Source organism: Furipterus horrens, unplaced genomic scaffold (genome assembly GCF_987537825.1).
Source record: "Furipterus horrens unplaced genomic scaffold, mFurHor1.1.pri manual_scaffold_7, whole genome shotgun sequence".
Taxonomy (NCBI): Eukaryota; Metazoa; Chordata; class Mammalia; order Chiroptera; family Furipteridae; genus Furipterus; species Furipterus horrens.
In genome coordinates, this window is record NW_028327177.1 from 109,313,062 (window position 1) to 109,325,811 (window position 12,750).

Below are 12,750 nucleotides of genomic sequence, written 5' to 3' on the forward strand. Positions count from 1 at the left end.
AAAGTGCCACAAAATGAAAAAGACTGTCAGTCTACCTCATGGTCTGTCAGCTGCCCCTGTCCATTCCTGCTTCTGCCCCTTCTCTCCCCTCTTAAACCCTTTGCACCTTTACTTCCATCTCAGTGTCTGTCTGCTTCATGGAGAACCAAATAGGCACAGAAGGGCAGGAGGAAACACAGGAGTCAGGAAAGAATGCATGGGCTCTTCTCACACTGAGATAGAGCAGTTCCTTGCCAGCTCCTTCTCACAGGACAGATCAAAGTCTAGGGCTGATTTTGCTATAAGGAATTCTGTCATCTTTTTCTAATGTTTCTACCTGAGGAAGGACAGCATCATTTAGGAGACACTAGGTTAGTGGAGAAGACCAGGACATAGCCTTATGTTCCAACAAGCCAGCTGGGCAGACTGGACCTGGACAGACTACTCTGTGAGCATTAGAGGTGACTCTGAAGGGGCCATTGTGTGCTACAGACCCTAAGGAACCAGTGGAGGTCAGGGCCTTGCTGAGGCAGTCAAGTGAGAACACCAACATGTTTGACTGCAAGGATATGCATCAGGGAAGGCTGCATGGAAGAGGTGATATTTGATCTGAGCCTTGAAGAATGAGCTTCCCAAAGATGCAGGTACAAACCAGGGCCCATGGCCTGCTTTGCACACATATGTTTAGAGATCTGTGCATAGCCCAAAGTATCTCTCAGGCCTTTTGGGATGCCACAACGGAAACTGATTCTGCCTAATATAAAAGAAAAGACTTGCAGGGAGGCCACTAGGGAGTTCAAGAACCAGGCAGGGGGCAGGCATACAGAAACCTGGCAGCTCTGGGGCCCTGTGTACCAGGAGCTTTTCAACAATCCTGCCTGGGCATCACCATTTTTAGTGTCTGAGTTTCTCTGCTCACATTTGAGGTTCTAGGAAGAGGTACAGTGTCCTCCCATTAGCTAGGGTATGGTCTGACGCCTTGATTAACAGGCTCAGCAAGACAGTATGCACACTCTAAGAGGTAAGAAGGGACTGGGGAGAATGTGGTGTCACAGAGCCAAGGAAGGAGAAGTTTCTACAAAGACAGTGTCCGACATTATCAAAGGTGGCACACAGGGCCAGTCAAATGAGGATAAAGGCTTCCCCATAGGAATTAGCAATTGGCAGGGCAGTATCCACGTGGCGGTTGGACAGGAGCTAGATGCTTTGGATTGAGGATTAAGTGGGAGGAGACGTGTGAACAGACCACTCCTTTGAGAAGTCTGGATAAGAAGAGAAGGCACCCTGGCTGGTGTGGCTCAGTTGGTTGGAGTGTTGTCCTTTAAAATGGAAGGTCATAGGTTTGATTCCCAGTCAGGGCACATGCCTAGGTTGCAGGTTTGGTCCCTAGATCTGGACACATATGAAGCAACTGATCAATGTTTCTCACCTCAATGTTTTTCTCCTTCTCCTTCCCTTCCCTTCTCTCTAAAATCAATAAGCATGTCCCTAGGTGAGGAAAAAAATTTTTCTTTTAAAGAAAGAGAAGGCAAAAGATTGGTTGTCAGAGAGTTCAGGGGTTAAAGGAGGATTCTTTTAGGAGAGGATAGACTTGAGCCTCTTTATAAGCTAGGAGGAAGAAGCAGGGAAAAGGTGAAGATGCCTAAGAGAATGATTATGACAGTCAGAGCTCAGAGGTAGGAGGATGGGAGAAGGGCCTGGATTAGAGGACTGACCTTTGAACTCTGCCTTTGCTCATGTCCTCTGTTACATACTTCTGAGAATGCATTATACATCACAGATTCGTGCTCTCTACTTGCTTAAGAGTGTTATTTTAACCTCAGTTCAGTCATAAGCTCCTTGAAGGCAGGAAATCATGTCTTTGTCAGTGGAACAGAAATGGTGCTGCATGGGGAATCAAGATACCGGAATTCTAGGGCCAATCTGTGTTATCATATTATTAGGCTGCATGTTACTCATACCTAACTATAGTGGCCTGGCCAAATAAGTTTTTTATTTTCTTAAAAAATAAGCCTGCAGTCAGGCAGATCAGAGCTAATACAGCAGCTCTGTGGTATATTTAGCATATTAGACTCCTAATTATCCACTTGACCATTTGTAGCAAGTAACTTTGTAGTTCATGCCTGTCTCCTCATAGACTCAAGATGGCTGCTTGTCCTCCAGGATCATATCCACATTCCAAGACAGAAGGAAGAAGAGGGACTGGGAGCTTTGTGTTTGGAAAACAAAACCTTCTTAGTAATTCCAAGCAAACTTCTGTTTGCTTCTTATGGCCACTTCAACTAAATTTGGGCTTAACTGCACCTTGGCATCCCTGCATCCATGCCTTTCTCCTAACAGCATATTTTAGGGGGTCCTTCTGAGGATTTGGTATGAGTGTCTTAGTGGGAGAGTAAATACAGGGACCTTCCCTTCAACATCCAAAGTCGAAAAGGTTTGCTAACACCTTCCCCAGGACAGCCAGGGGAGCTAATCTTGGCCAATCAGAGAGTCTCTCACAGGAGTTTCACCCTTGAATGAGTGAAATAATACAGAAGACGTGGCTAGAATTCAATCATCTATCCCTGCGGTGGCATTCTGACTAGACCATTTCTGCTCATATATCATTCCTAGAGTTTTCACTTTCTAGCTTTTCAGAACTGTTTTTTCCTCATTCCTTCCTAAGCCTGGATCTCCAACCTTCCTATAAATTCTGAAGACTCAATCCTACCATTAAATGCACTTCTACTCTGTTAACAGAGACTATTTCTGTTGTAGCAACAACAAAAAGATCCTGACTGATACTCGAACCCCATCTCTGACCAACTGTGTGTGATCTAGAGAAAAGCACCTAACCTCTTTGGGTACTCTCCCCTCATCAAAAAATGATGGGTTAGTCCTGAAGTGCTTTCCATTGTGAACAATGTATTGTGAGCCTGACCTCCTTAGAAGGCCTTCTTTGTACTAAGTGGACCTAGGTGGACATCTAAGCCTGGATTACAGTTTTAGCAACAGGGGTAGAATATAAAAGTTCCATTAAGAAAGATAATTTACAGTATTGGAGTGCTGCCACTGGAACATTCATTAGACAATTAAGTGTAGGCAGACACTAACCAAAACCCATTCTACTGCTGCTGGCACCAGAGAGCAATGTTTTTTATTAGCAAATAGGCACTATTTAGTGTCTTCTTGGCATAATTTCAAAGGTCCATTTGTCAATTCTACGATTTCAACTGTTCTTGATTATAAGACTGCTTAACTGAACCAGGGTAAAACCTGTTTCTAAGGGAGTCTTTGTTTCCCACTTTAAAGCCTCTTCTACAGTAGACATGCACCTGCCTAATAAAACTTCAGAACACAAATCAGAGGCCTCTGTAAATTCATAGTCTGTACCATCAAGGAAAAATTACTTTGTTAGAACAGCAAAGTGGCCCCAGTTTGGCCTTATGTTCTAGCTAAAGCTCATTGCTTAGCTGCATTTAATAATCCACGGAACATTTGTATTAACTTTAGTGTGTGAATTAAGCAGCTGAAGAATGGGTAAAAAAAAAAATGTGGGAGCAGGAATAAAATTATGAAGAAAATGAAAATGAGTGCGATCTTAAATATTTCATCAAGGCCTATTTTCAGGTAAGCAGTTACCATCTTGGGCCCTCAGATGCCAACAGAAGCTACAGAACACCATTCTGAATTATTGAAATAACTAGGGGAAACTCTATTCTTTTTACTACATTTAAATAAGTATGTAGCCTTTTGAGCTAACCTTTGCTTAAATATTTAACACAGATGTTGGGTCAAAGAAAAAATAGTAAGAGTTCTCAGTCTAATACTCACCTGTAACTACAAATCATGTTATATAATGTATTTCAACCACTTCATTTTATTTTATTTTCTCTCTACTCTGACAATTCTTCCAAATTTGAGAAAAACCCAATCTGCGTTAGTTTTGAGTCTGCATTCAAGAATCAGTTTGAACTGTAAATTTACTGATTTTGTTTATATTTTTCAATTGGCTCAATTTATTCATTCAACAAATAGCTATTGAATACTTACTAGGTTCCAGGCACTGCTCTAAATGTGGAGATATGTCAAGGAACAAAATATTTAAAGACTTAGCCTTTTTCAACCTTATAATTAAGTGAGGGAGACAAATAATGAATAAAAATATATGTTAATGACAGATAATGAGTGCTATGAACAGAGTGGTATGGGAGGGTTTGTTGTTTGTTTTGTAGGTAGGGTGGTCTATTAGAAAGCGAATGAATTGGGCAAGTTACCTTGGGAGTGGGAAAGTGTACCATTTCAGTGAGTAAGAACAGCAAGGCAGTGGCTCTGGGGTACTAAAAGGCCCCGTGTGTTCAGGGGACAGCAACAAAGCCAAGGAGACTTGGAGGTGAGGAATGATCACTGTCAGGAGATAATGTCAGGGAGAGCATATAGGGGGCTTGGAGGCCATTAGGGAGGACTGGGTATTCTATATTATTTGTAGTGGAAGCCACTGAGGGCTTTTGAGAGGGGTAGTGTTGTGAACTGATTCATATTTTTAAAGAATCACTTTAACTCAATAGTAACTTTAGCCACTGAAGCCAGGTTGGCGAAATGGTGGATTTCTAGTAGTGCCCTGCTTTAATGGCCATATAGGAAAGAGCTGGCTTTGACACTATCTGTTTATTGCTTTTAAGAAACCATGCACCTCCTGCAGTACTTTGAGTGATCGAAAAGTTTGCCCTTTTCGATCATTTTAAAAGTTCACCAGTCTTCTTTCTGAGCACTCAGAAATCAAGGGCTCATTCAAATGCAGAACTGACCCACTCCTCAGTCCCATCACAATCTGTCCAAAAGCAAGTTTTCCAGAATGTGCTCAGGACATACTTCTACACCTGAGACAGTTTGCTTAAAGAGATCCTATTAAAACTTCATCAGAATACCATCAAGTCATAGAAAAAAAACCATACAATAATGTTGTAATTGGATCTAATTTGGTGACCATATTTTTATGTCTAGAAACAATTTGTAAAATATTAAAAACAAGCTAACCTATCGGTTCTAGTTTTTTCCCTTAGAGACTTCACTCCTACAACCTTTTTCTTTTCTTTTTTTTTTGTAAAATAACTCTGAGGCACGTTCTTTACACTGCTTTCTAGTTGTCCCACAAATTTAGCTCCAGTCATCTGCTATAGCAGTTGACTGAACAATGCACCCTTTATTGGACTCCCAAATAAACTACCAGAATCCTTGTCATGGGATCTGCTTCTGAGGGATCCGCACTGAGGCATCCTCTATGTAAAATCCTCCTCCTTCCTTAGGCAGCTTTACCTGGTCATCTCCTTAAGCCATAATGGCAGATAGGATTTAGGAGAAATAAACCTTACCAATAAGAGAGAGAAACAAAAATATTATTCCCATTATAGCCATGATCCAGGAGCCCTCTGTGCTCTCAAGAAAATGGTATGATTCTTATCTAGATGTTTCTTCTTCTAGAACATTAGGAGCTAGTTGTCTCTCCAGAATGAATTTCTCAACCACTGCCCCTTGTCCCTCTCCCACTTAAATTAGGTAAAGTATAATCATTATTCTTAGCTCCCACCAGCAAGAGACAGTCTTTTGTGCCCATGAAGCCAGGCTTCCTCCTAGACCAAGCATCAGTTAATCTTCACTATCCAAGGGAAGAAACATCCCTGTGCCCACACTCTCCTTCCCTGGTCATGGCCAAGACTCAGAATGAATTAGCCCCTGGTTTTAATTCAACCTGTGGAACCAACGTGCTACACACAGATTCTGAGAAGTCCTCAATCTTTCTCATGAGCCTCCTACTCTGCAGGGGGACTAACTGAGCCATCAATAGGAAAACATACAAAGATATTATCCTTGAAATTTTTTAAATCTCAGAATGAGAATGGCCTGAGTATGATACACAATCCAGAGACAATAAAAAGGAAACAACAATAAATTTGACCAATATTTAGAATTTTCTGAATTGTTAAAAAATAGTTTTAAAAGTGTGAACTATAACAATTATCCCTGTACATATAGATGATAAGCCACTTGATCCTCCCCAAGAGGTAGAGGTCGTTATATCCAATTTCAGAGAAAGACAATGAGGCTTGGAGAGGTAAAATGACTTTGCCTAAGGATATCCTGTCAAAGCAAATATCATACCCTAAGTTGGAGTTACTCCCAAGTCCCTGATCCTCAGGAGTTAGACAAGGGATGGAGAAGGAGAATGAATAGGAGAGAAGGGAGGCAGAGCAGAATGTGGACTATGAGAAGGAATGTACTTGCCAGGAAGGACTCCTTGTGGCTATTAGGTCCAAATCCATAACCAGAGTCTAACAGCCTTTACTACAAAGGCCTTTCAGGTACTCTGCATTGTGTTCCTGACAGCTAAGCCAACCCTTATAAAGGAGTACCTGGAATCATGTTTCAACCAATGGTCCAAGACCTCCCTCATCCAATTGGAATTGTGTGGCTACGTCCTCATTTGCATCTATACTGAGCAATCAGAGTGACTCCATAACAACCAATCAGAATGTGTGAAGCCAAACCATCAAGACAGTGCTATTTGGACCAACCAGACTGCATAAATTTGGATTCCTTATTTGAATAAAAATGGACCAATTGTGAACAAAAGCAGGAACTTTATAAAATCTAGACTTTCCTGTGTCTAGGCAGACTGCACTTTCCTTTTCCACTTGAGCCGGTGTTTCCTAAGTTTGCAAACTGTTTGCCTGAATAAAGTTTCTCTTTTTTCCGCACCCCAGATTGGTAACTTCTGTTGACTTTAGATTGGCGGCAGCAAACTTTTATTGACAAAAAGAAGGAGAAAGGGTAAACTCTCTCAGAGAAGGGGTTTCAGAGAGGGCACGGACAGTGCTTCTTTAATCTGAGTGAGGAGGGATGAACCAGTACCTTCACCTGGGCATTTATTGGGTGCTAGCGTTGCACCCCCTGTGCTGATACAAGAGGAAGAAGTATGGCCCTTCTTAAAAGTAAGGACAGGGATAGTGTGCCTGCTCAGCCAACCTCATGGGAGCACTGTGAGTATCTGATGAACAGGCAGGCGTCCAGAGCCAGCTCTATAAAACATTCTCCATACTAACAATTTGTCACCAATACTAGAAAAAGCTGGATATCATATGCACAGCAATCACAAAGCCTTGACATAATCCTTGATATCTCTGTTTTTTGCACACTCCAATTCACTCCATTAGGAAATCCTATTGGCAGAAACTGATGAATCTTGACCTTCACCCCACCACCCCTGAGAAGATTGGGATTTATGGAGAGTCTTAGGTCGAGGAGAGGAAGCCAGGCCACATTGGGGAAGCAAATTCAGGAAGTAAATTATCTAAGAAGATCTCAGATGATAGGCACTTGAATCTCCAAGACCCCAGGATTTTTTCGTGATTGCTTTTCTTATTATAAATAAATGCTCGTTTGCAAGCCTCAATTCTGTAGGTCTTTCTAAAATGGCCTTTCTTTCCTCCTTCCCCCACCATTTTATAAGCTTCAGGTCCCAGAAAACCTTCATCCACTCCTGGTCTGAGGTCTTAATGCTCACCAGAGCAGGACTTGAGAACAGAGATGTACATTTGTCAGGAGAAGGGAGTCAGGGGCACAGAGAGAGAGAGTAAATCTTCATCTAACATGGCAGAAAGTCAATAGATAAATCAAGAAATCGCTATGTAAGCTTATTTTGTAAGCAACAAGGGGGTGACCACGAGAAGAACTAAATGAACTAAAGGGCTCTGTGTGGAAAGCAAGAGAAAGGGGCTTGTTGCTTTCATTAAAAGAACATTTAGAAAATTTTATTTTGTAAAAAGTGCTCATGCATTACTTTAACATATTTTTTATTTTATCTTTAAAATTAAATTAAATAAGAAATAAAATGGAATACAAAACAGGGGAAAAAAGGAAACCCTATACAATTGCCAGTGGGTGGGAGCAGGATTAGGGGTGGGACGAGTGGGCGAGGCTTGGGGCGAAGGGGCGGGGCGCAGATCCAGGTCTCCTTACGGCCCGCCCCCCATTGGGGGGCGGGGCGCAGAGTTAAATTTTCCTGTGACTCCGCCCACAGCGGGCCACTGAGGGAGCACGGGGTCAAGAGCGCCTTAGACCCGCCCCCCGGCACTCGGTCGCCGCGGGCTAGTCTCCGGGTTGTTCCACTGAAGCGGGCCTGTGTTGTGAGACCAGGCTCTGTCCCCTCCTGCTGATTGGGGACAGGGCCCTGCGCAGGCGGAGAGCCCTGGTTCTGCCCTGCCGCTGTCCCAGTCCCCGGAAGTTCCCCAAGGCTCGCCCAGCGTCTCTGAGGAGCCGCAGGACGCGCAGGTAAGCACAGCCAGAGCCGCCCGGGTCAGACCGCCTTTGCCCTGGCGGGCGCCCTTCAAAACTCGGACGCCTGGGCGACAGGTGGCGGCGTGGTGCGGATCCTGGTAGTGGATCCCGGGTCGGACGGACCCCAGAACGCTTCTCCTCCACCACTTCGCGCCGGGCATTCTTGCCTCAGCGTTGTCAAACTAACCCCATTACTCCTGTGGTTCTGACCCGAGGTCGGCAGACCTGACTTTGAATCCCACCTTCAACACTTCGCAGATACAAATAAGTATCCCACAGATTCTTGCCGTGTGCCACGAGTGCGCGCCCGCCACTGGCCTCAGTGTCGGGGACACAGCTGTGGGCCAGCGAACGCGGTGCGCGCCGCCGTGGCGCTCGCAGGCTGGCGGGAAAGACGCACTCAAATGTAACAGTTAACACTGATAAGCGCTGTGAGGCCCGAAACTGCAGGGTGCTGGGAGAGCCTTTGGCAGGTGGTCCCCATCTGGGAAGGACTCTGGAGTTCAAATTTCTATCTGAAGCAAAGAATGCCAAGGTGGAGACCAGAGCCAGGGAGAAAGCGTGTGACCCGTTTGAGGACAGGAAGGTCAGAGGGGGCTCGCCCACGGAAAACCGGGGTGAAAGGAAGGGCCTTAACTTTCTCCCCTGTAAAACGGGACCGTTCCCACTCTTGAGGATTAAGAGGTGCAAGGTGAGTGACTTGGCAGTGTTCCAGGTACAGAAGTGAGGTAAAGGTGAGGGCCGTTCTCGAATGGAGCAGGATGTGGATCCTAGTAAAGAGGGCGCTGCCTCTGAGCAAGCCCACCTCCCTCCCTCCGAGTCCTGTTTCCTTGTCTGAGTCTCTCACACAGCTGTTCTCTAAAATGATGACCCGGTGGGCCATTCGTTCCGGAAACGTGCCTCGGGCCCTCACCTGACGCTGGCTCTGAGGGCTGATAGAGTAATCAGACAGGATCCCTGCTCTCCGGGAACTCACTGGGGTGGGCCCACTGACGCAAACAATTCCAGCCCTGGCCGGCTTGGTGCTCTAGGGGCCCAGAGGAGGGGTCTGACTCTGACCCTGCCTGGAAAAGCCCCTCCTCGTCCAGCCAGAAACCCATTTCCCAGAAAGCCTCCCTTGTTTCTGCCAGCTACCTGAGCCCCACCAGAACAGAAGGCTCACACTCCTCCACTGGACATCAGTTACTTCCTTACTTTTATTAATAGTGTCACCCCCTGAAACTGCCCAAAAACCTCCTCAATAAGGACCCCTCAGACCTTGAAACTCCAGGGATTTAGGAGAGAGTTTTGGGCTTCAGGAAACACCAGTCAGCTGTTTGGTGTATTTTATTCAGTTGAATGATCCCAATTCCTTCTTTGGCTCCGTTACACTGTGAGTGTAGATGGGATTTGCTCCATGAAAAGTGGCTGAGGGGCTCAGAGAGTAGGGGAGCACAGATGAGACAGCAGTCTGGCACCATTTGTAGGTGGTGGTAAAAAAAAATGAAAATAAAAATTAAAACTGGTATTAACAGAAGGGTGCAGAAGGGAGAAGGAGAGAGAGCAGTCTTTGTTTCTCCTTGTGGACTGTGGCAGTGCCACACTTGGAGAGAAGAAGAGGAGCTCTAGGCTTGGCCATCGCAGACGTGGGTTCAAATTCTTATTTGTCACTTCCCAGCTCTGTGAATGAGCCTGGGCAGGTCCCTTATGGTCTGATTACGCAAGCTGAACACACTGTTTGGCACATAGTTTGCCCTAAAGAAATATCAATTCCTTCTCTCTTCCCCTAAATTAACTAAAATAGGAATAATAGTAGTGCCTACTTAGAGGGTCGTTATGGGGATTCAATGAGTTTATGTAACAAATACATTGAGTAGTGCCCAATGTGTAGAAAGTTACTACTGCTGCTGCTGTGATTGTTAGGAATAGCTGCTATTTGTCCAGAATAAGGAATGCCTTATTCTGGGCAAAAACTGGTAAAACTATGCAGGAGAAGGGCCAGAGTTGAGAGTGAAGGAGTGGCTCTCAGGGACTGTGCAGGGTGATTAAGCAGGGGAGATGGGTTATCTGTTGGAGTGGTTTTACCAGAAAGCATCAGCCCAGTCAGGAGGAAAGGGGTGTTCTGCATGATAAAGGGCCTCCTGGGCAGCTATACTGTCAGGAGGCCTAAAGACTCAGGCCAAAGAAAACACAGCAAAAGTAATAGGGTAAAACTAGGGTTGAAAAAGATCTAAAATTGTCTTATTGTGATTGTGTCTAACCCACAGCTGGGTATGGGTCTCCTCTGAGGAGCTGCCTCTGACCCCCCCATCCCCCTGTACTGACTCCACCCTCATGTCGTAATTGCCTGAGGCTGGTCTAGGAGCTTGGAATCTAATCCTGTAAGTCCTACGTCCCGCAGAGTACTGAGCCCATAATGAATGTTGAAAGAAAGAAGTATGAACATAGAGAAAGATAACTAGTGTTTCTGAGCACCTGCTAAGGGCCAAGCATTTTTCATTTATGTTGCAGCTTACTAGTGAACACCACAGCTTTGGAGTCAGATAAAATTACCTGTGTGACCTTGTGTATGTCACAGAAACTCTCTAAAGTTCAGTTTTGGCCTCTGTAAATGGGACTCATTGTACCTAACTCATAGGGCTGTTATAAGTATTAAGTAATGCTCATATATAAATATATGAAGTGGTATTCTTAGTGCACAGCACATAATATAGTACATGCTCAGTCAATAATAGCAGTAGTAGCCGCTGTTATTATGTTTAATAATCCCCCAATGATCTCCACTGGGATGGAAGGTCACACACACAAATGGGTGGTGTTGACTCTGAACCTGTCCCATCGGAAAGCGAAGGCTCTCTGCAGACACTAACCAGACAGGTTGTGTGAAATGAAGTCAACTTTATATGCATTTCATTCATTACTTAAAGCACTTGACTATGTGAAATCTTAAAAGGAAAAAAAAACCCGCAAAATTATAATTTATGTGCCTTTTAAGTTCAGGTATTTTATCATCTAGATAAATCTTCCATGTATCTATGTTAAACCACTTTAGCTGTCGAAGCTCTTAAATAAAGTGGCTTGTCCTACCCAGTGTCTGTCTTCGGTCATCTATCATAGCTCCATGGTGAAGACAGACATATCCCATTTTGCAGGGCAGGCTTCAGGATGACAGCTGCAGCCCCAGTGTTTTAGCAGTGCAGTACTGCATGGTGGTGTTTAACAAACCATGGTGGACTCATGATTTCCTCATCATTGTCTCTCACATGCACATAGATTCACAGCACCAATCTAGGAACTAGGAATAGAAAGGCATCCTATTGCTAGTGTGAATCTGGAGAAAGCAGCTTCAGGGAAATCTTAAGTTCTTGGTGATAGGTTTTTGGGTGAAAGTGCCTTGAATAAGGTTGGCAGTGTCTTCTGGAAGTGAGAGCTGTCTGCTCTTTCTACCCAGTGCCGTCTCTGAGTCTGGCCTCCTGCCCAGTGAAAACCTCATTTGCATGTCTGCCTCCCTGGTCTCCCTGCCTCTGGCCAGCACTGGCCATAAAGCTGGGATTCCTGGAGCAGCTGCCTTCCTGTAGTCCCATGGGTACCTTGCCCGGCATGCCCTTCTCCAGCTGCTCTGGAATTACCTCCTATGAGGATAGTAGTTCTGGCACAGTGAGCGCTGGAGCCCTCTCCTGATTGACAAGGGTCCACCTGAGAGCCTATTTGTTAGTGACCTGCCATTTAAAAGATGGGCAAAGCTGACTGCTGTTGTCCAGAGGACGGGAACACCTGTCTGCAAGCAGAGCATGCCATTCCGGCACAGCCCTTGTGAGGGAGGAAGCAGCCATCCTCTAGAGGGATGCCATGCCTACCTTCAATCCCATTCAGTTCCATTGAGAACAAGGTGAAAATAACACTGAAAAGCTGGTTTTAAATAAGATATGATCCAAACAGCCCCAAGAAGCATTCTCTTTCCATGACTGAATCTTATTAGAGAGTTATTTTATCTGTTTGGCAAGAGCTGTTGACAAAATACATCTTTGATCCTCACCAGTCTCAGATGTAGAACTCAGATGGGAATTGAACTGCCATCTTCCCTGAAGCAAAGGAAGGGAACTGGCACCTCTGTGAAGAAATCTACAAGGCTTGTGGGTTCTGAGGAATGCATGTGTCCATCCATCAACCTGGAACTTCTGAGAGTTCCTAAGATGGTTTTAAGTTAGCCTGCCTTCCCCTGTCCATCAGCCCCCTCTCCCTTGCTTTCTTTTATAAAATGAACTGTCAAGACAGGACAGAGGCCAGGTAGGAGTGTTGGAACTGACTTGCAGAAGCAGAGTTAACATATTAAAGGCAGATGTGTGGGGATTTAATGCTGTGATTTTGGTCCTTCCCACCTAGTCAAGTGTTCAGAAGAGAGGAGCGTGGAGCAAGGCTGACCAACATGTTCAGCTTAATGTGTACTAACCACAGCCATCAGCACTGCTGTCAGCCAGT

General features: G+C 44.8%; 1 protein-coding gene across 6 annotated transcripts in view; it reads left to right on the forward strand.

Annotated features, from left to right (window-relative positions):
• Nucleotides 1-8,221: 8,221 nt before the first annotated feature.
• Nucleotides 8,222-12,750, forward strand: part of NMNAT3 (nicotinamide nucleotide adenylyltransferase 3) — a 91,013-nt gene continuing 86,484 nt past the window's right edge. For 3 of the 6 annotated variants that reach the window (XM_090284256.1, XM_090284255.1, XM_090284261.1), the window contains exon 1: nt 8,224-8,286. The gene's annotated coding sequence lies outside the window, so the exon portion shown is untranslated. Of the gene's footprint in view, nt 8,287-12,750 lie in introns of all 6 variants that reach the window. The other 3 variants (XM_090284259.1, XM_090284260.1, XM_090284257.1) reach the window with 2 other exon arrangements.